This window comes from Cololabis saira, unplaced genomic scaffold, assembly GCF_033807715.1.
Source record: "Cololabis saira isolate AMF1-May2022 unplaced genomic scaffold, fColSai1.1 scf062, whole genome shotgun sequence".
NCBI classification, from domain to species: Eukaryota; Metazoa; Chordata; class Actinopteri; order Beloniformes; family Belonidae; genus Cololabis; species Cololabis saira.
Genome location: NW_026906226.1, coordinates 182,843 through 200,000, shown reverse-complemented (window position 1 = coordinate 200,000; position 17,158 = coordinate 182,843). Strand labels below are relative to the sequence as shown.

Sequence of the window (17,158 nt, the reverse complement as noted above, 5' to 3'; positions counted from 1 at the left end):
ATAAGAGGTATTTCAAGCTGCAGCTTCTGCTTACGGACATACCAGCCTGGATGCACCCGATCTCGTCTGATCTCGGAAGCTAAGCAGGGTCGGGCCTGGTTAGTACTTGGATGGGAGACCGCCTGGGAATACCAGGTGCTGTAAGCTTTTTCAACCAGCAGAGAGCGCTCTCGCTTAATCTACCCACACATATTTCAACGTGGTAACAGCGACAGCTCATGTCCTAAAGTGTTTTGCACATGGTTAAGGCACTTTAACTCCAACAAATAAGTGCTTCTAAATTATTATCACCAACAAATCAATGACTTATATTATATGACTTATCTTCAACTCCATATAAGAGGTATTTCAAGCTGCAACTTCAGCTTACGGCCATACCAGCCTGGATGCGCCCGATCTCATCTGATCTCGGAAGCTAAGCAGGGTCGGGCCTGGTTAGTACTTGGATGGGAGACCGCCTGGGAATACCAGGTGCTGTAAGCTTTTTCAACCAGCAGAGAGCGCTCTCGCTTAATCTACCCACACATATTTCAACGTGGTAACAGCGACAGCTCACGTCCTAAAGTGTTTTGCACATGGTTAAGGCACTTTAACTCCAACAAATAAGCGCTTCTAAATTATTATCACCAACAAATCAATGACTTGTATTATATACTTATCTTCAACTCCATATAAGAAGTATTTCAAGCTGCAGCTTCAGCTTACGGCCATACCAGCCTGGATGCGCCCGATCTCGTCTGATCTCGGAAGCTAAGCAGGGTCGGGCCTGGTTAGTACTTGAATGGGAGACCGCCTGGGAATACCAGGTGCTGTAAGCTCTTTCAACCAGCAGAGAGCGCTCTCGCTTAATCTACCCACACATATTTCAACGTGGTAAGAGCGACAGCTCACGTCCTAAAGTGTTTTGCACATGGTTAAGGCACTTTAACTCCAACAAATAAAACCAACAAATCAATGACTTATATTCTATGACTTATCTTCAACTCCATATAAGAGGTATTTCAAGCTGCAGCTTCTGCTTACGGCCATACCAGCCTGGATGCGCCCGATCTCGTCTGATCTCGGAAGCTAAGCAGGGTCGGGCCTGGTTAGTACTTGGATGGGAGACCGCCTGGGAATACCAGGTGCTGTAAGCTTTTTCAACCAGCAGAGAGCGCTCTCGCTTAATCTACCCACACATATTTCAACGTGGTAAGAGCGACAGCTCACGTCCAAAAGTGTTTTTCACATGGTTAAGGCACTTTAACTCCAACAAATAAGCGCTTCTAAATTATTATCACCAACAAATCAATGACTTATATTATATGACTTATCTTCAACTCCATATAAGAGGTATTTCAAGCAGCAGCTTCTGCTTACGGCCATACCAGCCTGGATGTGCCCGATCTTGTCTGATCTCGGAAGCTAAGCAGGGTCGGGCCTGGTTAGTACTTGGATGGGAGACCGCCTGGGAATACCAGGTGCTGAAAGCATTTTCAACCAGCAGAGAGCGCTCTCGCTTAATCTACCCACACATATTTCAACGTGGTAAGAGCGACAGCTCACGTCCTAAAGTGTTTTGCACATGGTTAAGGCACTTTAAACCCAACAAATAAGCGCTTCTAAATTATTATCACCAACAAATCAATGACTTATATTATATGACTTATCTTCAACTCCATATAAGAGGTATTTCAAGCTGCAGCTTCAGCTTACGGCCAGACCAGCCTGGATGCGCCCGATCTCGTCTGATCTCGGAAGCTAAGCAGGGTCGGGTCTGGTTAGTACTTGGATGGGAGACCGCCTGGGAATATCAGGTGCTGTAAGCTTTTTCAACCAGCAGAGAGCGCTCTCGCTTAATCTACCCACACATATTTCAACGTGGTAACAGCGACAGCTCACGTCCTAAAGTGTTTTGCACATGGTTAAGGCACTTTAACTCCAACAAATAAAACCAACAAATCAATGACTTATATTCTATGACTTATCTTCAACTCCATATAAGAGGTATTTCAAGCAGCAGATTCTGCTTACGGCCATACCAGCCTGGACGTGCCCGATCTCGTCTGATCTCGGAAGCTAAGCAGGGTCGGGCCTGGTTAGTACTTGGATGGGAGACCGCCTCGGAATACCAGGTGCTGTAAGCATTTTCAACCAGCAGAGAGCGCTCTCGCTTAATCTACCTACACATATTTCAACGTGGTAACAGCGACAGCTCACGTCCTAAAGTGTTTTGCACATGGTTAAGGCACTTTAACTCCAACAAATTTGCGCTTCTAAATTATTATCACCAACAAATCAATGACTTGTATTATATGACTTATCTTCAACTCCATATAAGAGGTATTTCAAGCAGCAGATTCTGCTTACGGCCATACCAGCCTGGATGCGCCCGATCTTGTCTGATCTCGGAAGCTAAGCAGGGTCGGGCCTGGTTAGTACTTGGATGGGAGACCGCCTCGGAATACCAGGTGCTGTAAGCATTTTCAACCAGCAGAGAGCGCTCTCGCTTAATCTACCTACACATATTTCAACGTGGTAACAGCGACAGCTCACGTCCTAAAGTGTTTTGCACATGGTTAAGGCACTTTAACTCCAACAAATAAGCGCTTCTAAATTATTATCACCAACAAATCAATGACTTGTATTATATGACTTATCTTCAACTCCATATAAGAAGTATTTCAAGCTGCAGCTTCAGCTTATGGCCATACCAGCCTGGATGCGCCCGATCTCGTCTGATCTCGGAAGCTAAGCAGGGTCGGGCCTGGTTAGTACTTGGATGGGAGACCGCCTGGGAATACCAGGTGCTGTAAGCTTTTTCAACCAGCAGAGAGCGCTCTCGCTTAATCTACCCACACATATTTCAACGTGGTAAGAGCGACAGCTCACGTCCAAAAGTGTTTTGCACATGGTTAAGGCACTTTAACTCCAACAAATAAGCGCTTCTAAATTATTATCACCAACAAATCAATGACTTATATTATATGACTTATCTTCAACTCCATATAAGAGGTATTTCAAGCAGCAGCTTCTGCTTACGGCCATACCAGCCTGGATGCGCCCGATCTTGTCTGATCTCGGAAGCTAAGCAGGGTCGGGCCTGGTTAGTACTTGGATGGGAGACCGCCTGGGAATACCAGGTGCTGTAAGCATTTTCAACCAGCAGAGAGCGCTCTCGCTTAATCTACCCACACATATTTCAACGTGGTAACAGCGACAGCTCACGTCCTATAGTGTTTTGCACATTGTTAAGGCACTTTAACTCCAACAAATAAGCGCTTCTAAATTATTATCACCAACAAATCAATGACTTATATTATATGACTTATCTTCAACTCCATATAAGAGGTATTTCAAGCTGCAGCTTCTGCTTACGGCCATACCAGCCTGGATGCGCCCGATCTCGTCTGATCTCGGAAGCTAAGCAGGGTCGGGCCTGGTTAGTACTTGGATGGGAGACCGCCTGGGAATACCAGGTGCTGTAAGCTTTTCCAACCAGCAGAGAGCGCTCTCGCTTAATCTACCCACACATATTTCAACATGGTAACAGCGACAGCTCACGTCCAAAAGTGTTTTTCACATGGTTAAGGCACTTTAACTCCAACAAATAAGCGCTTCTAAATTATTATCACCAACAAATCAATGACTTATATTATATGACTTATCTTCAACTCCATATAAGAGATATTTCAAGCTGCAGCTTCTGCTTACGGCCATACCAGCCTGGATGCGCCCGATCTCGTCTGATCTCGGAAGCTAAGCAGGGTCGGGCCTGTTTAGTACTTGGATGGGAGACCGCCTGGGAATACCAGGTGCTGTAAGCTTTTTCAACCAGCAGAGAGCGCTCTCGCTTAATCTACCCACACATATTTCAACGTGGTAACAGCGACAGCTCACGTCCTAAAGTGTTTTGCACATGGTTAAGGCACTTTAACTCCAACAAATAAAACCAACAAATCAATGACTTATATTCTATGACTTATCTTCAACTCCATATAAGAGGTATTTCTAGCTGCAGCTTCTGCTTACGGCCATACCAGCCTGGATGCGCCCGATCTCGTCTGATCTCGGAAGCTAAGCAGGGTCGGGCCTGGTTAGTACTTGGATGGGAGACCGCCTGGGAATACCAGGTGCTGTAAGCATTTTCAACCAGCAGAGAGCGCTCTCGCTTAATCTACCCACACATATTTCAACGTGGTAACAGCGACAGCTAACGTCCTAAAGTGTTTTGCACATGGTTAAGGCACTTTAACTCCAACAAATAAGCGCTTCTAAATTATTATCACCAACAAATCAATGACTTGTATTATATACTTATCTTCAACTCCATTTAAGAAGTATTTCAAGCTGCAGCTTCAGCTTACGGCCATACCAGCCTGGATGCGCCCGATCTCGTCTGATCTCAGTAGCTAAGCAGGGTCGGGCCTGGTTAGTACTTGGATGGGAGACCGCCTGGGAATACCAGGTGTTGTAAGCTTTTTCAACCAGCAGAGAGCGCTCTCGCTTAATCTACCCACACATATTTCAACGTGGTAAGAGCGACAGCTCACGTCCTAAAGTCTTTTGCACATGGTTAAGGCACTTTAACTCCAACAAATAAAACCAAAGAATCAATGACTTATATTCTATGACTTATCTTCAACTCCATATCAGAGGTATTTCAAGCTGCAGCTTCTGCTTACGCCCATACCAGCCTGGATGCGCCCGATCTCGTCTGATCTCAGAAGCTAAGCAGGGTCGGGCCTGGTTAGTACTTGGATGGAAGACAGCCTGGGAATACCAGGAGCTGTAAGCTTTTTCAACCAGCAGAGAACGGTCTCGCTTAATCTAGCCACACATATTTCAACGTGGTAACAGCGACAGCTCACGTCCTAAAGTGTTTTGCATATGGTTAAGGCACTTTAACTCCAACAAATAAAACCAACAAATCAATGACTTATATCATATGACTTATCTTCAACTCCATATAAGAGGTATTTCAAGCTGCAGCTTCAGCTTCAGCTTACGGCCATACCAGCCTGGATGCGCCCGATCTCGTCTGATCTCGGAAGCTAAGCAGGGTCGGGCTTGGTTAGTACTTGGATGGGAGACCGCCTGGGAATACCAGGTGCTGTAAGCATTTTCAACCAGCAGAGAGCGCTCTCGCTTAATCTACCCACACATATTTCAACGTGGTAACAGCGACAGCTCACGTCCTAAAGTGTTTTGCACATCGTTAAGGCACTTTAACTCCAACAAATAAGTGCTTCTAAATTATTATCACCAACAAATCAATGACTTGTATTATATACTTATCTTCAACTCCATATAAGAAGTATTTCAAGCTGCAGCTTCAGCTTACGGCCATACCAGCCTGGATGCGCCCGATCTCGTCTGATCTCGGAAGCTAAGCAGGGTCAGGCCTGGTTAGTACTTGGATGGGAGACCGCCTGGGAATACCAGGTGCTGTAAGCTTTTTCAACCAGCAGAGAGCGCTCTCGCTTAATCTATCCACACATATTTCAACGTGGTAAGCGCGACAGCTCACGTCCTAAAGTGTTTTGCACATGGTTAAGGCACTTTAACTCCAACAAATAAAACCAACAAATCAATGACTTATATTCTATGACTTATCTTCAACTCCATATCAGAGGTATTTCAAGCTGCAGCTTCTGCTTACGGCCATACCAGCCTGGATGCGCCCGATCTCGTCTGATCTCGGGAGCTAAGCAGGGTCAGGCCTTGTTAGTACTTGGATGGGAGACCACCTGGGAATACCAGGTGCTGTAAGCTTTTTCAACCAGCAGAGAGCGCTCACGCTTAATCTACCCACACATATTTCAACGTGGTAACAGCGACAGCTCACGTCCTAAAGTGTTTTGCACATGGTTAAGGCACTTTAACTCCAACAAATAAAACCAACAAATCAATGACTTATATTCTATGACTTATCTTCAACTCCATATAAGAGGTATTTCAAGCAGCAGATTCTGCTTACGGCCATACCAGCCTGGATGCGCCCGATCTCGTCTGATCTCGGAAGCTAAGCAGGGTCGGGCCTGGTTAGTACTTGGATGGGAGACCGCCTGGGAATACCAGGTGCTGTAAGCTTTTTCAACCAGCAGAGAACGCTCTCGCTTAATCTACCCACACATATTTCAACGTGGTAACAGCGACAGCTCACGTCCTAAAGTGTTTTGCACATGGTTAAGGCACTTTAATTCCAAACAAATAAAACCAACAAATAAATGACTTATATTCTATGACTTATCTTCAACTCCATATAAGAGGTATTTCAAGCTGCTGCTTCTGCTTACGGCCATACCAGCCTGGATGCGCCCGATCTCGTCTGATCTCGGAAGCTAAGCAGGGTCGGGCCTGGTTAGTACTTGGATGGGAGACCGCCTGGGAATACCAGGTGCTGTAAGCATTTTCAACCAGCAGAGAGCGCTCTCGCTTAATCTACCCACACATATTTCAACGTGGTAACAGCGACAGCTCACGTCCAAAAGTGTTTTTCACATGGTTAAGGCACTTTAACTCCAACAAATAAGCGCTTCTAAATTATTATCACCAACAAATCAATGACTTATATTATATGACTTATCTTCAACTCCATATAAGAGGTATTTCAAGCAGCAGCTTCTGCTTACGGCCATACCAGCCTGGATGCGCCCGATCTCGTCTGATCTCGGAAGCTAAGCAGGGTCGGGCCTGGTTAGTACTTGGATGGGAGACCGCCTGGGAATACCAGGTGCTGTAAGCATTTTCAACCAGCAGAGAGCGCTCTCGCTTAATCTACCCACACATATTTCAACGTGGTAACAGCGACAGCTCACGTCCAAAAGTGTTTTTCACATGGTTAAGGCACTTTAACTCCAACAAATAAACGCTTCTAAATTATTATCACCAACAAATCAATGACTTATATTATATGACTTATCTTCAACTCCATATAAGAGGTATTTCAAGCTGCAACTTCAGCTTACGGCCATACCAGCCTGGATGCGCCCGATCTCATCTGATCTCGGAAGCTAAGCAGGGTCGGGCCTGGTTAGTACTTGGATGGGAGACCGCCTGGGAATACCAGGTGCTGTAAGCTTTTTCAACCAGCAGAGAGCGCTCTCGCTTAATCTACCCACACATATTTCAACGTGGTAACAGCGACAGCTCACGTCCTAAAGTGTTTTGCACATGGTTAAGGCACTTTAACTCCAACAAATAAGCGCTTCTAAATTATTATCACCAACAAATCAATGACTTGTATTATATACTTATCTTCAACTCCATATAAGAAGTATTTCAAGCTGCAGCTTCAGCTTACGGCCATACCAGCCTGGATGCGCCCGATCTCGTCTGATCTCGGAAGCTAAGCAGGGTCGGGCCTGGTTAGTACTTGGATGGGAGACCGCCTGGGAATACCAGGTGCTGTAAGCTTTTTCAACCAGCAGAGAGCGCTCTCGCTTAATCTACCCACACATATTTCAACGTGGTAAGAGCGACAGCTCACGTCCTAAAGTGTTTTGCACATGGTTAAGGCACTTTAACTCCAACAAATAAAACCAACAAATCAATGACTTATATTCTATGACTTATCTTCAACTCCATATAAGAGGTATTTCAAGCTGCAGCTTCTGCTTACGGCCATACCAGCCTGGATGCGCCCGATCTCGTCTGATCTCGGAAGCTAAGCAGGGTCGGGCCTGGTTAGTACTTGGATGGGAGACAGCCTGGGAATACCAGGTGCTGTAAGCTTTTTCAACCAGCAGAGAGCGCTCTCGCTTAATCTACCCACACATATTTCAACGTGGTAAGAGCGACAGCTCACGTCCTAAAGTGTTTTGCACATGGTTAAGGCACTTTAACTCCAACAAATAAAACCAACAAATCAATGACTTATATTCTATGACTTATCTTCAACTCCATATAAGAGGTATTTCAAGCTGCAGCTTCTGCTTACGGCCATACCAGCCTGGATGCACCCGATCTCGTCTGGGGCCTGTACTACGAAGCAAGTTCAACATATCCAGGATATCTTTTCCTTATCCAGATTCACTAAGCGGGACAATTGCAATCACGCTAAGCGGTCACACGACAGTGGTTATCAACTCGGTATATCAACCCAGGTTTCTCCAATCTGGATATGAGCGCGTGCACATAAAAGGGGCGGTGTTTTCAGCGCATGACCAATCGCAAGCATGGAGAAGTCCGCTGTCAGAGCCGCTTATTTCAGTAGCGAAGAGCAAACTATAATTTTACGGAAATATGATGAGTATAGGCATATAATACAGGCAAAAAGCAACACAGTTGCAGCTGCAAAATGCAGGAAAGACAGCTGGCAAAAGATCGCTGACTGTATAAATGTGTAAATTCATAGGGATATAAACATATATTTGAATATTCTGGGAATCTTAATCTTAAACTGTAAACCATGATCAGCAATATTAAAATAATAAAAGGCTTGCAATATTTCAGTTGATTTGTAATGAATCCAGAATGTATGACATTTTTTTGTTTTTGTGTTTGCATTACAGAAAATCACAATATTCTAATTTTCTGAGACAGTCCTGTATATATTGGTTCTATAACTATTGTTGTTGACCGATAACTTGTGCTGATGCTGTACCAAAGAATTGGGTTTTTTTATTTATTTTATTTTATTTTTTATTTTTTCAGGAGGGGGGTGTTTAGTATTTTAAAGTGACTTCTCAGAATGTTCGAGGGACGAAATTGAAAATCCCTTTTTTGCTATCCCCTTACAAATGCATCTTCTTTTTGATTTCTTCTTGATTTATTTATTTAATTGGTATTAGTTTTGGATTGACTGTACATCGGATTTTGGGTGATGATTTGTTTTATTTATTCATTGATTGATTTATTTTTTATTTTCTCCTCCACCTCTTTTTTCTTTTTTTCCTTTTTTCCTTTTTTTTTGATTTTTTTGGATCGTTCATACAGGGAAAGCAAAGGGGTTTTGGTGGCCCTGAATACGCGTTCTGTTCGGAGGGATCCTCTCACGATCCGCGCACCAAGCTCCACTGGATTCTCTTCGAAAGGGCATGCCATTTTCCAAGAGAGCTGATTGGTCAGTGGGCGGTGCTTTTACACCCGGCGATCTGTATCTCGAACATAACCTGCTCCGGAGCAGGTTAGCGGTTCAGCATAAGTTACCATGGCGATGTGCCCCGATAAGAAGTGAACCACCGTCGTAGTCCTGAAAACCCAGGGTTAAACCTGAAGTTACCTTGCTAACCCCAAATCCCGCTTCGTAGTACAGGCCCCTGATCTCGGAAGCTAAGCAGGGTCGGGCCTGGTTAGTACTTGGATGGGAGACCGCCTGGGAATACCAGGTGCTGTAAGCTTTTTCAACCAGCAGAGAGCGCTCTCGCTTAATCTACCCACACATATTTCAACGTGGTAACAGCGACAGCTCATGTCCTAAAGTGTTTTGCACATGGTTAAGGCACTTTAACTCCAACAAATAAGTGCTTCTAAATTATTATCACCAACAAATCAATGACTTATATTATATGACTTATCTTCAACTCCATATAAGAGGTATTTCAAGCTGCAACTTCAGCTTACGGCCATACCAGCCTGGATGCGCCCGATCTCGTCTGATCTCGGAAGCTAAGCAGGGTCGGGCCCGGTTAGTACTTGGATGGGAGACCGCCTCGGAATACCAGGTGCTGTAAGCATTTTCAACCAGCAGAGAGCGCTCTCGCTTAATCTACCTACACATATTTCAACGTGGTAACAGCGACAGCTCACGTCCTAAAGTGTTTTGCACATGGTTAAGGCACTTTAACTCCAACAAATAAACGCTTCTAAATTATTATCACCAACAAATCAATGACTTATATTATATGACTTATCTTCAACTCCATATAAGAGGTATTTCAAGCAGCAGCTTCTGCTTACGGCCATACCAGCCTGGATGCGCCCGATCTCGTCTGATCTCGGAAGCTAAGCAGGGTCGGGCCTGGTTAGTACTTGGATGGGAGACCGCCTGGGAATACCATGTGCTGTAAGCATTTTCAACCAGCAGAGAGCGCTCTCGCTTAATCTACCCACACATATTTCAACGTGGTAACAGCAACAGCTCACGTCCTAAAGTGTTTTGCACATGGTTAAGGCACTTTAACTCCAACAAATAAAACCAACAAATCAATGACTTATATTCTATGACTTATCTTCAACTCCATATAAGAGGTATTTCAAGCTGCAGCTTCTGCTTACGGCCATACCAGCCTGGATGCACCCGATCTCGTCTGGGGCCTGTACTACGAAGCAAGTTCAACATATCCAGGATATCTTTTCCTTATCCAGATTCACTAAGCGGGACAATTGCAATCACGCTAAGCGGTCACACGACAGTGGTTATCAACTCGGTATATCAACCCAGGTTTCTCCAATCTGGATATGAGCGCGTGCACATAAAAGGGGCGGTGTTTTCAGCGCATGACCAATCGCAAGCATGGAGAAGTCCGCTGTCAGAGCCGCTTATTTCAGTAGCGAAGAGCAAACTATAATTTTACGGAAATATGATGAGTATAGGCATATAATACAGGCAAAAAGCAACACAGTTGCAGCTGCAAAATGCAGGAAAGACAGCTGGCAAAAGATCGCTGACTGTATAAATGTGTAAATTCATAGGGATATAAACATATATTTGAATATTCTGGGAATCTTAATCTTAAACTGTAAACCATGATCAGCAATATTAAAATAATAAAAGGCTTGCAATATTTCAGTTGATTTGTAATGAATCCAGAATGTATGACATTTTTTTGTTTTTGTGTTTGCATTACAGAAAATCACAATATTCTAATTTTCTGAGACAGTCCTGTATATATTGGTTCTATAACTATTGTTGTTGACCGATAACTTGTGCTGATGCTGTACCAAAGAATTGGGTTTTTTTATTTATTTTATTTTATTTTTTATTTTTTCAGGAGGGGGGTGTTTAGTATTTTAAAGTGACTTCTCAGAATGTTCGAGGGACGAAATTGAAAATCCCTTTTTTGCTATCCCCTTACAAATGCATCTTCTTTTTGATTTCTTCTTGATTTATTTATTTAATTAGGGCCCGAGCACTGAAAGTGCGAGGACCCTATTGTATCTGTGATGTTTATTATGGGCATGCCAAGTAGTGGCATGACCATATTGCAATCGTCCAGAATGGCCCAAAGGGCAATGCTGCTAGCATGCTAAAGTCGCAAAAGTCCCACTGCGCACCAGCGGGTGTACAGCATGACCCCGCACTGATGTGGAAAAAAAAAATCCCCAAAAAGTAAAACACGGCCGAAAAAATGAGGAAAAACATGAAAATGAAGGCGATATATTAGTATCTAGAAAAGGTTTCCCTTTTCTTATTATTATTAGGGCCCGAGCACTTGCAGTGCGAAGGCCCTATTGTATTTGCAGGAATTTTTATTATTAGGGCCCGAGCACTTGCAGTGCGAAGGCCCTATTGTATTTGCAGGAATTTTTATTATTAGGGCCCGAGCACTTGCAGTGCGAAGGCCCTATTGTAAATGCAGGAATTATTAGGGCCCGAGCACCTTCAGTGCGAAGGCCCTATTGTATCTGTAGGAATTCTTCGCGTTATTATTATTTTTCTGACGAAAGGAGGGCCTTTTTGCCCCCCTAAACGTGCCCAAAAAGTCACCAAATTTTCCACCCAAGCCAGGCCTGGCGAAAAATTTGATATTTAATGGTTTGCATTAATGGGCGTGGTAAAATGGCTCAACAGCGCCCCCTTGAAAACTTTGTGCCTCAAGCCCCACGATACGGTTTGACGTACATGCACAAAAATCAGTACACACTTGTATCATGACGCAACTTAAAGAAAAGTCTCTTGTAGTCATGCCCGAAACCGAACAGGATGTCGGCCATTTTGAATTGGTCGTGTCATTTTGGCGAAATTTATGCCATTCCTTCGGCAGTTAATACAGCCCGAACCGTAACGAGCCCCCAAGTGTGTTATACATCAAAATGTGCGTCTCCATCCTCCGACACCACGCATTACTTTTCTCTCTCAAAAGCGTTACCGTGGCGACGCTAGACGCCAAAAAGCGCGCCCACCCTTCATCTGATTGGTTCAGACAGAAAAAACTTTGCGCCTCAAGCCCCATAATACGCTTTGACGCACATGAACGAAAATCGGTACACTTATTTATCATGTCTTTACTTAAAGAAAAGTCTCTTGGCGCCATGGCCGAAACCGAACAGGAAGTCGGCCATTTTGAACATTCTTAATTAATCGCGTAATTTTGGAGCAATATATGCCATTCCTTCGAGAATTAATACGGCCCGAACCGTATCATGAACCCAGATGTGTTATACATCAAAATGTGCGTCTCCATCCTGCGACTACGCGCATTACTTTTCTCTTTCAAAAGTGTTACCGTGGCGACGCTAGACGCCAACAAGCGCACCCCCCTTCATCTGATTGGTCCATATTTGATAGTTCCCCAAAAGGCACCAAATTTTGCATGCAAGCCAGGCATGGCGATAAATTTGATATTTCATGGTTTGGATTAATGGGCGTGGCAAAATGGCTCAACAGCGCCCCCCGGAAAACTTTGTGCCTCAAGCCCCATAATACGGTTTGCGTACATGCACGAAAATCGCTACACACCTGTATCATGGGACAACTTAAAGAAAAGTCTCTTGGAGCCATGGCCGAAACCAAACAGGAAGTCGGCCATTTTGAAATCTGATTGGTCCATATTTGATAGTTCTCCAAAAGTCACCAAATTTTGCATGCAAGACAGACTTGGCGATAAATTTGATATTTCATGGTTTGCATTAATGGGCGTGGCCTGACGGCTCAACAGCGCCCCCTAGAATACTTTTCTCTGCCATAACTTTTGAATGGTTTGACATAGGAAGTTGTGGGTGGTGTCATGGGATTCTGTAATGAGTCCTTAAGCTTCGTTGGCCTTAATTAGCCCCGCCCCTTCTTCTGATTGGTTGTCCCGATTTTCTGCTATAACTTTTGAATGGTTTGACATAGAGAGTCGTGGGTGGTGTCATCAGATTCTGTATGGAGTCCTTGACCTTCATTGGCCTGAATTAGCCCCGCCCCTTCTTCTGATTGGTTGTCCCTTTTTTCTGCTATAACTTTTGAATGGTTTGACATAGGAAGTCGTGGGTGGTGTCTTTTCTGATATGCTTATGGGGGGCGGTGGCCGTGAGTGCGAGGGCCCGTTCATCGCTGCTTGCAGCTTTAATTCTTCTTCTTCTTATTGTTCTGACAAAAGGAAGGCCTTTTTGCCCCCCTAAACGTGCCCAAAAAGTCACCAAATTTTGCATGCAAGTCAGGCCTGGCGAAAAATTTGATATTTAAGGGTTTGCATTAATGGGCGTGGTAAAATGGCTCAACAGCGCCCCCTTGAAAACTTTGTGCCTCAAGCCCCACAATGCGGTTTGTCGTACATGCACGAAAATCGGTACACACCTGTATCATGGGACAACTTAAAGAAAAGTCTCTGGGCGTCATGTCGAGAAACCGAACAGGAAGTCGGCCATTTTGAATTAATCGTGTCACTTTGGCGCAATTTATGCCATTCCTTCGGCAGTTAATACGGCCCAAACCATAACGTGCCCCCAAGTGTGTTATACATCAAAATGTGCGTCTTCATCCTGCGACAACACGCATTACTTTTCTCTTTCAAAAGCGTTACCGTGGCGACGCTAGACGCCAAAAAGCGTGCCCACCCTTCATCTGGTTGGTTCAGACCGAAAAAACTTTGCGCCTCAAGTCCCAGAATACGGTGTGACGTACATGAACGAAAATCGGTACACTCCTGTATCATGTCTTAACTAAAAGAAAAGTCTCTTGGCGCCATGGCCGAAACCGTACAGGAAGTCGGCCATTTTGAACATTCTGAATTAATCACGTAATTTTGGAGCAATATATGCCATTCCTTCGAGAATTAATACGGCCCGAACCGTATCGTGAACCCAGATGTGTTATACATCAAAATGTGCGTCTCCATCCTGCGACTACACGCATTACTTTTCTCTTTCAAAAGTGTTACCGTGGCGACGCTAGACGCCAAAAAGCACGCCCCCCCTTCATCTGATTGGTCCATATTTGATAGTTCCCCAAAAGGCACCAAAATTGGCACGCAAGCCAGGCCTGGCGATAAATTTGATATTTCATGGTTTGCATTAATGGGCGTGGGAAAATGGCTCAACAGCGCCCCCCGGAAAACTTTGTGCCTCAAGCCCTACAATACGGTTTGACGTACATGCACGAAAATCGCTACACACCTGTATCATGGCACAACTTAAAGAAAAGTCTCTTGGAGCCATGGCCGAAACCGAACAGGAAGTCGGCCATTTTGAAATCTGATTGGTCCATATTTGATAGTTCTCCAAAAGTCACCAAATTTGGCATGCAAGACAGACTTGGCGATAAATTAGATATTTCATGGTTTGCATTAATGGGCGTGGCCTAACGGCTCAACAGCGCCCCCTAGAATACTTTTCTCTGCCATAACTTTTGAATGGTTTGACATAGGAAGTTGTGGGTGGTGTCATGGGACTCTGTATGGAGTCTTTGAGCTTCGTTGGCCTTAATTAGCCCCGCCCCTTCTTCTGATTGGTTGTCCCGATTTTCTGCTATAACTTTTGAATGGTTTGACATAGAGAGTCGTGGGTGGTGTCATCAGATTCTGTATGGAGTCCTTGAGCTTCGTTGGCCTTAATTAGCCCCGCCCCTTCTTCTGATTGGTTGTCCCTTTTTTCTGCTATAACTTTTGAATGGTTTGACATAGGAAGTCGTGGGTGGTGTCATTTCTGATATGCTTATGGGGGGCGGTGGCCGTGAGTGCGAGGGCCCGTTCATCGCTGCTTGCAGCTTTAATTATTATTATTAGTGCCACGGCTGCGCCACGTGGCACGCCTCCTCCATTGAGATGCGCAAGCTCAATGGAGGAGGAGTGCCTCGTGCGCAGCACGAGGCACTAATACTATTGCTCAGGCTTATTAGTGCCACGGCCCCCGGCCAGAGGCACGACTCCTCCAAAGCTATGCAATAGCAAGGAGGAGTAGGCCTCTGGCCGGAGGCCAGAGGCACTATTGTTATTCTGCGGGTTTATTATTATTATTCATCTTCCGGACAACTTTCGGTTCGCTACTCCTCCTAGAGCTTTGAGAAAACGCGAAAAGTAAAAACGTAGAAACATGCGCCTTAATCGGGAATCGTGTGCTATGACTTTTATAAGCAATTGGCGTGCACGTTTTTGCGCAACGTGCACAAACGTGCGCGCTAAAACCCATCCGGAATGCATTGGGAGAACTTTGGGGCCTCACCACTCGCACACGGTTACTCAAAAAATTCTGAACCAAATTAGAAAGTTGTAGGCCCTGAATTTAACTACAGTCCTGTGGATTTTCAGAGCGATGGCACAAATAGTTTTTGCACGAAGTGCAAAAACATTTCCAAATTTCCCAAACTAATGGGGAGATCACGTCCCATGCATTCCTATGGCGCCATTCAAAGCGGATGGGAGAAAAAAGACGAAATTCACCTTTTTTCTCAGTCACGTATCTTTCTCATACTTGCAAGTAGAAATGTCATTCAAACTTCAAAACGGAGGAAAACTTCTCTTCTCTCTCTGAACCTGGAACTGTTTTTTCCTAAAATGTACACTTTTCAAGATATGAGCGCTCAAGCGAGGACTGGAAATCACTTTTTTTCAAATCTAGAGCACGGGAGTCAGTTCGCTAGAGTGTAGTTAGACTGAAAAAAAAACATGATTTCTTATTTGTAACTCGAGGTCACGGCCAAACCGTAAAAGGTAGACGGATAATTTTTGGTCAGAATATAGACATAGGTGTTGAGATTCAAATAATGTGACTTTGACAGGCGTGGTGTGCACAAAATTTTAACAGGGGGCCCAACAGACACGCGAAATCCTGTCTCGATCTCCATTGAGTCCCATGTTAAATGAAGTTTTCTTCAAAAAAATCTCATTTTTGTTTTCGAATTGCCGTTACTAACACATTATAAGTGATATCTGTATGAAAATAACATTTCCGGAATCTGCTGGGTTCTCCGTCGCTCACGATGTTTTCATTTTTCTGCTAAGAGCTACGGTTTGATGACAAAGTGGAGTGATTTGAGGTTTGTCACAACCGAAAATATAGCTGATTCATTACCTCTGTATATATACTAGTAAGCTTCTGAAGTTTCTAGAAGCTTCTCTGTTCTGATGACTCATCCCCCCCGCAGGCTTCTGGGTCATGTGACCCAGGACTGGTCACATGACTCAGTCAGTACAGACTTAATATAATATAACCTGGAAAATGGAGAAATCTGAACCCTGACCTTCATCATCCTCTACCTTCATCATCCTCTACCTTCATCATCCTCTACCTTCATCATCCTCCTCTACCTTCATCATCCTCTACCTTCATCATCCTCCTCTACCTTCATCATCCTCTACCTTCACCATCCTCTGCCTTCATCATCCTCCTCTACCTTCATCATCCTCCTCTACCATCCATCATCCATCCATCCCTCCATCCATCCATCATCCCTCCATCCATCATCCCTCCATCATCCATCCATCCATCATCCATCCATCATCCATCCATCCATCCATCATCCATCCATCCATCATCCATCCATCATCCATACATCCATCAATGATCCATCCATCATCCATCATCCATCATCCATCCATCCATCATCCATCCATCCATCATCCATCCATCCATCATCCATCAATCATCCATCCATCATCCATCCATCATCCATCCATCCATCATCCATCCATCATCCATCCATCATCCATCCATCCATCATCCATCCATCCATCCCTCCATCCCTCCATCCATCCATCATCCATCCATCATCCATCCATCATCCATACATCCATCAATCATCCATCCATCCATCCATCCATCATCCATCCATCATCCATCCATCATCCATCCATCCATCCATCATCCATCCATCCATCATCCATCCATCATCCATCCATCATCCATCAATCATCCATCCATCCATCCATCCATCATCCATCCATCATCCATCCATCCCTCCATCCATCCATCATCCATCCATCCATCCATCCATCAATCATCCATCCATCCATCCATCATCCATCCATCCATCCATCCATCCATCCATCCATCATCCATCCATCATCCATCAATCATCCATCCATCCATCCAT

General features: G+C 44.4%; 25 non-coding genes and 1 pseudogene across 25 annotated transcripts; all 26 read left to right on the top strand.

Moving 5' to 3' along the window:
* Window positions 1–28: 28 nt before the first annotated feature.
* Window positions 29–147, top strand: LOC133436771 (5S ribosomal RNA). The gene has a single exon (XR_009780281.1). It is a non-coding gene; the product is annotated as a 5S ribosomal RNA (ribosomal RNA).
* Window positions 148–364: 217 nt separating this feature from the next.
* Window positions 365–483, top strand: LOC133436715 (5S ribosomal RNA). Its single transcript, XR_009780229.1, has one exon. It is a non-coding gene; the product is annotated as a 5S ribosomal RNA (ribosomal RNA).
* Window positions 484–699: 216 nt separating this feature from the next.
* LOC133436766 (5S ribosomal RNA) lies at window positions 700–818 on the top strand. Its single transcript, XR_009780276.1, has one exon. It is a non-coding gene; the product is annotated as a 5S ribosomal RNA (ribosomal RNA).
* Window positions 819–1,017: 199 nt separating this feature from the next.
* Window positions 1,018–1,136, top strand: LOC133436746 (5S ribosomal RNA). The gene has a single exon (XR_009780257.1). It is a non-coding gene; the product is annotated as a 5S ribosomal RNA (ribosomal RNA).
* Window positions 1,137–1,353: 217 nt separating this feature from the next.
* On the top strand, window positions 1,354–1,472 carry LOC133436736 (5S ribosomal RNA). The gene has a single exon (XR_009780249.1). It is a non-coding gene; the product is annotated as a 5S ribosomal RNA (ribosomal RNA).
* A 217-nt stretch (window positions 1,473–1,689) lies between these two features.
* LOC133436725 (5S ribosomal RNA) lies at window positions 1,690–1,808 on the top strand. The gene has a single exon (XR_009780239.1). It is a non-coding gene; the product is annotated as a 5S ribosomal RNA (ribosomal RNA).
* A 199-nt stretch (window positions 1,809–2,007) lies between these two features.
* Window positions 2,008–2,126, top strand: LOC133436717 (5S ribosomal RNA). The gene has a single exon (XR_009780231.1). It is a non-coding gene; the product is annotated as a 5S ribosomal RNA (ribosomal RNA).
* Window positions 2,127–2,343: 217 nt separating this feature from the next.
* LOC133436722 (5S ribosomal RNA) lies at window positions 2,344–2,462 on the top strand. Its single transcript, XR_009780236.1, has one exon. It is a non-coding gene; the product is annotated as a 5S ribosomal RNA (ribosomal RNA).
* A 217-nt stretch (window positions 2,463–2,679) lies between these two features.
* LOC133436765 (5S ribosomal RNA) lies at window positions 2,680–2,798 on the top strand. The gene has a single exon (XR_009780275.1). It is a non-coding gene; the product is annotated as a 5S ribosomal RNA (ribosomal RNA).
* A 217-nt stretch (window positions 2,799–3,015) lies between these two features.
* On the top strand, window positions 3,016–3,134 carry LOC133436789 (5S ribosomal RNA). Its single transcript, XR_009780298.1, has one exon. It is a non-coding gene; the product is annotated as a 5S ribosomal RNA (ribosomal RNA).
* A 217-nt stretch (window positions 3,135–3,351) lies between these two features.
* LOC133436745 (5S ribosomal RNA) lies at window positions 3,352–3,470 on the top strand. Its single transcript, XR_009780256.1, has one exon. It is a non-coding gene; the product is annotated as a 5S ribosomal RNA (ribosomal RNA).
* A 217-nt stretch (window positions 3,471–3,687) lies between these two features.
* LOC133436769 (5S ribosomal RNA) lies at window positions 3,688–3,806 on the top strand. Its single transcript, XR_009780279.1, has one exon. It is a non-coding gene; the product is annotated as a 5S ribosomal RNA (ribosomal RNA).
* Window positions 3,807–4,005: 199 nt separating this feature from the next.
* LOC133436757 (5S ribosomal RNA) lies at window positions 4,006–4,124 on the top strand. Its single transcript, XR_009780268.1, has one exon. It is a non-coding gene; the product is annotated as a 5S ribosomal RNA (ribosomal RNA).
* Window positions 4,125–4,340: 216 nt separating this feature from the next.
* On the top strand, window positions 4,341–4,459 carry LOC133436728 (5S ribosomal RNA). The gene has a single exon (XR_009780241.1). It is a non-coding gene; the product is annotated as a 5S ribosomal RNA (ribosomal RNA).
* Window positions 4,460–4,658: 199 nt separating this feature from the next.
* On the top strand, window positions 4,659–4,777 carry LOC133436740 (5S ribosomal RNA; annotated as a pseudogene).
* Window positions 4,778–4,982: 205 nt separating this feature from the next.
* Window positions 4,983–5,101, top strand: LOC133436776 (5S ribosomal RNA). The gene has a single exon (XR_009780285.1). It is a non-coding gene; the product is annotated as a 5S ribosomal RNA (ribosomal RNA).
* A 216-nt stretch (window positions 5,102–5,317) lies between these two features.
* On the top strand, window positions 5,318–5,436 carry LOC133436787 (5S ribosomal RNA). The gene has a single exon (XR_009780296.1). It is a non-coding gene; the product is annotated as a 5S ribosomal RNA (ribosomal RNA).
* A 199-nt stretch (window positions 5,437–5,635) lies between these two features.
* LOC133436737 (5S ribosomal RNA) lies at window positions 5,636–5,754 on the top strand. The gene has a single exon (XR_009780250.1). It is a non-coding gene; the product is annotated as a 5S ribosomal RNA (ribosomal RNA).
* Window positions 5,755–5,953: 199 nt separating this feature from the next.
* On the top strand, window positions 5,954–6,072 carry LOC133436744 (5S ribosomal RNA). The gene has a single exon (XR_009780255.1). It is a non-coding gene; the product is annotated as a 5S ribosomal RNA (ribosomal RNA).
* Window positions 6,073–6,272: 200 nt separating this feature from the next.
* LOC133436756 (5S ribosomal RNA) lies at window positions 6,273–6,391 on the top strand. Its single transcript, XR_009780267.1, has one exon. It is a non-coding gene; the product is annotated as a 5S ribosomal RNA (ribosomal RNA).
* A 217-nt stretch (window positions 6,392–6,608) lies between these two features.
* On the top strand, window positions 6,609–6,727 carry LOC133436755 (5S ribosomal RNA). Its single transcript, XR_009780266.1, has one exon. It is a non-coding gene; the product is annotated as a 5S ribosomal RNA (ribosomal RNA).
* Window positions 6,728–6,944: 217 nt separating this feature from the next.
* Window positions 6,945–7,063, top strand: LOC133436784 (5S ribosomal RNA). The gene has a single exon (XR_009780293.1). It is a non-coding gene; the product is annotated as a 5S ribosomal RNA (ribosomal RNA).
* A 216-nt stretch (window positions 7,064–7,279) lies between these two features.
* On the top strand, window positions 7,280–7,398 carry LOC133436742 (5S ribosomal RNA). The gene has a single exon (XR_009780254.1). It is a non-coding gene; the product is annotated as a 5S ribosomal RNA (ribosomal RNA).
* A 199-nt stretch (window positions 7,399–7,597) lies between these two features.
* LOC133436720 (5S ribosomal RNA) lies at window positions 7,598–7,716 on the top strand. The gene has a single exon (XR_009780234.1). It is a non-coding gene; the product is annotated as a 5S ribosomal RNA (ribosomal RNA).
* Window positions 7,717–9,540: 1,824 nt separating this feature from the next.
* LOC133436788 (5S ribosomal RNA) lies at window positions 9,541–9,659 on the top strand. Its single transcript, XR_009780297.1, has one exon. It is a non-coding gene; the product is annotated as a 5S ribosomal RNA (ribosomal RNA).
* A 217-nt stretch (window positions 9,660–9,876) lies between these two features.
* Window positions 9,877–9,995, top strand: LOC133436712 (5S ribosomal RNA). Its single transcript, XR_009780226.1, has one exon. It is a non-coding gene; the product is annotated as a 5S ribosomal RNA (ribosomal RNA).
* Window positions 9,996–17,158: the final 7,163 nt, after the last annotated feature.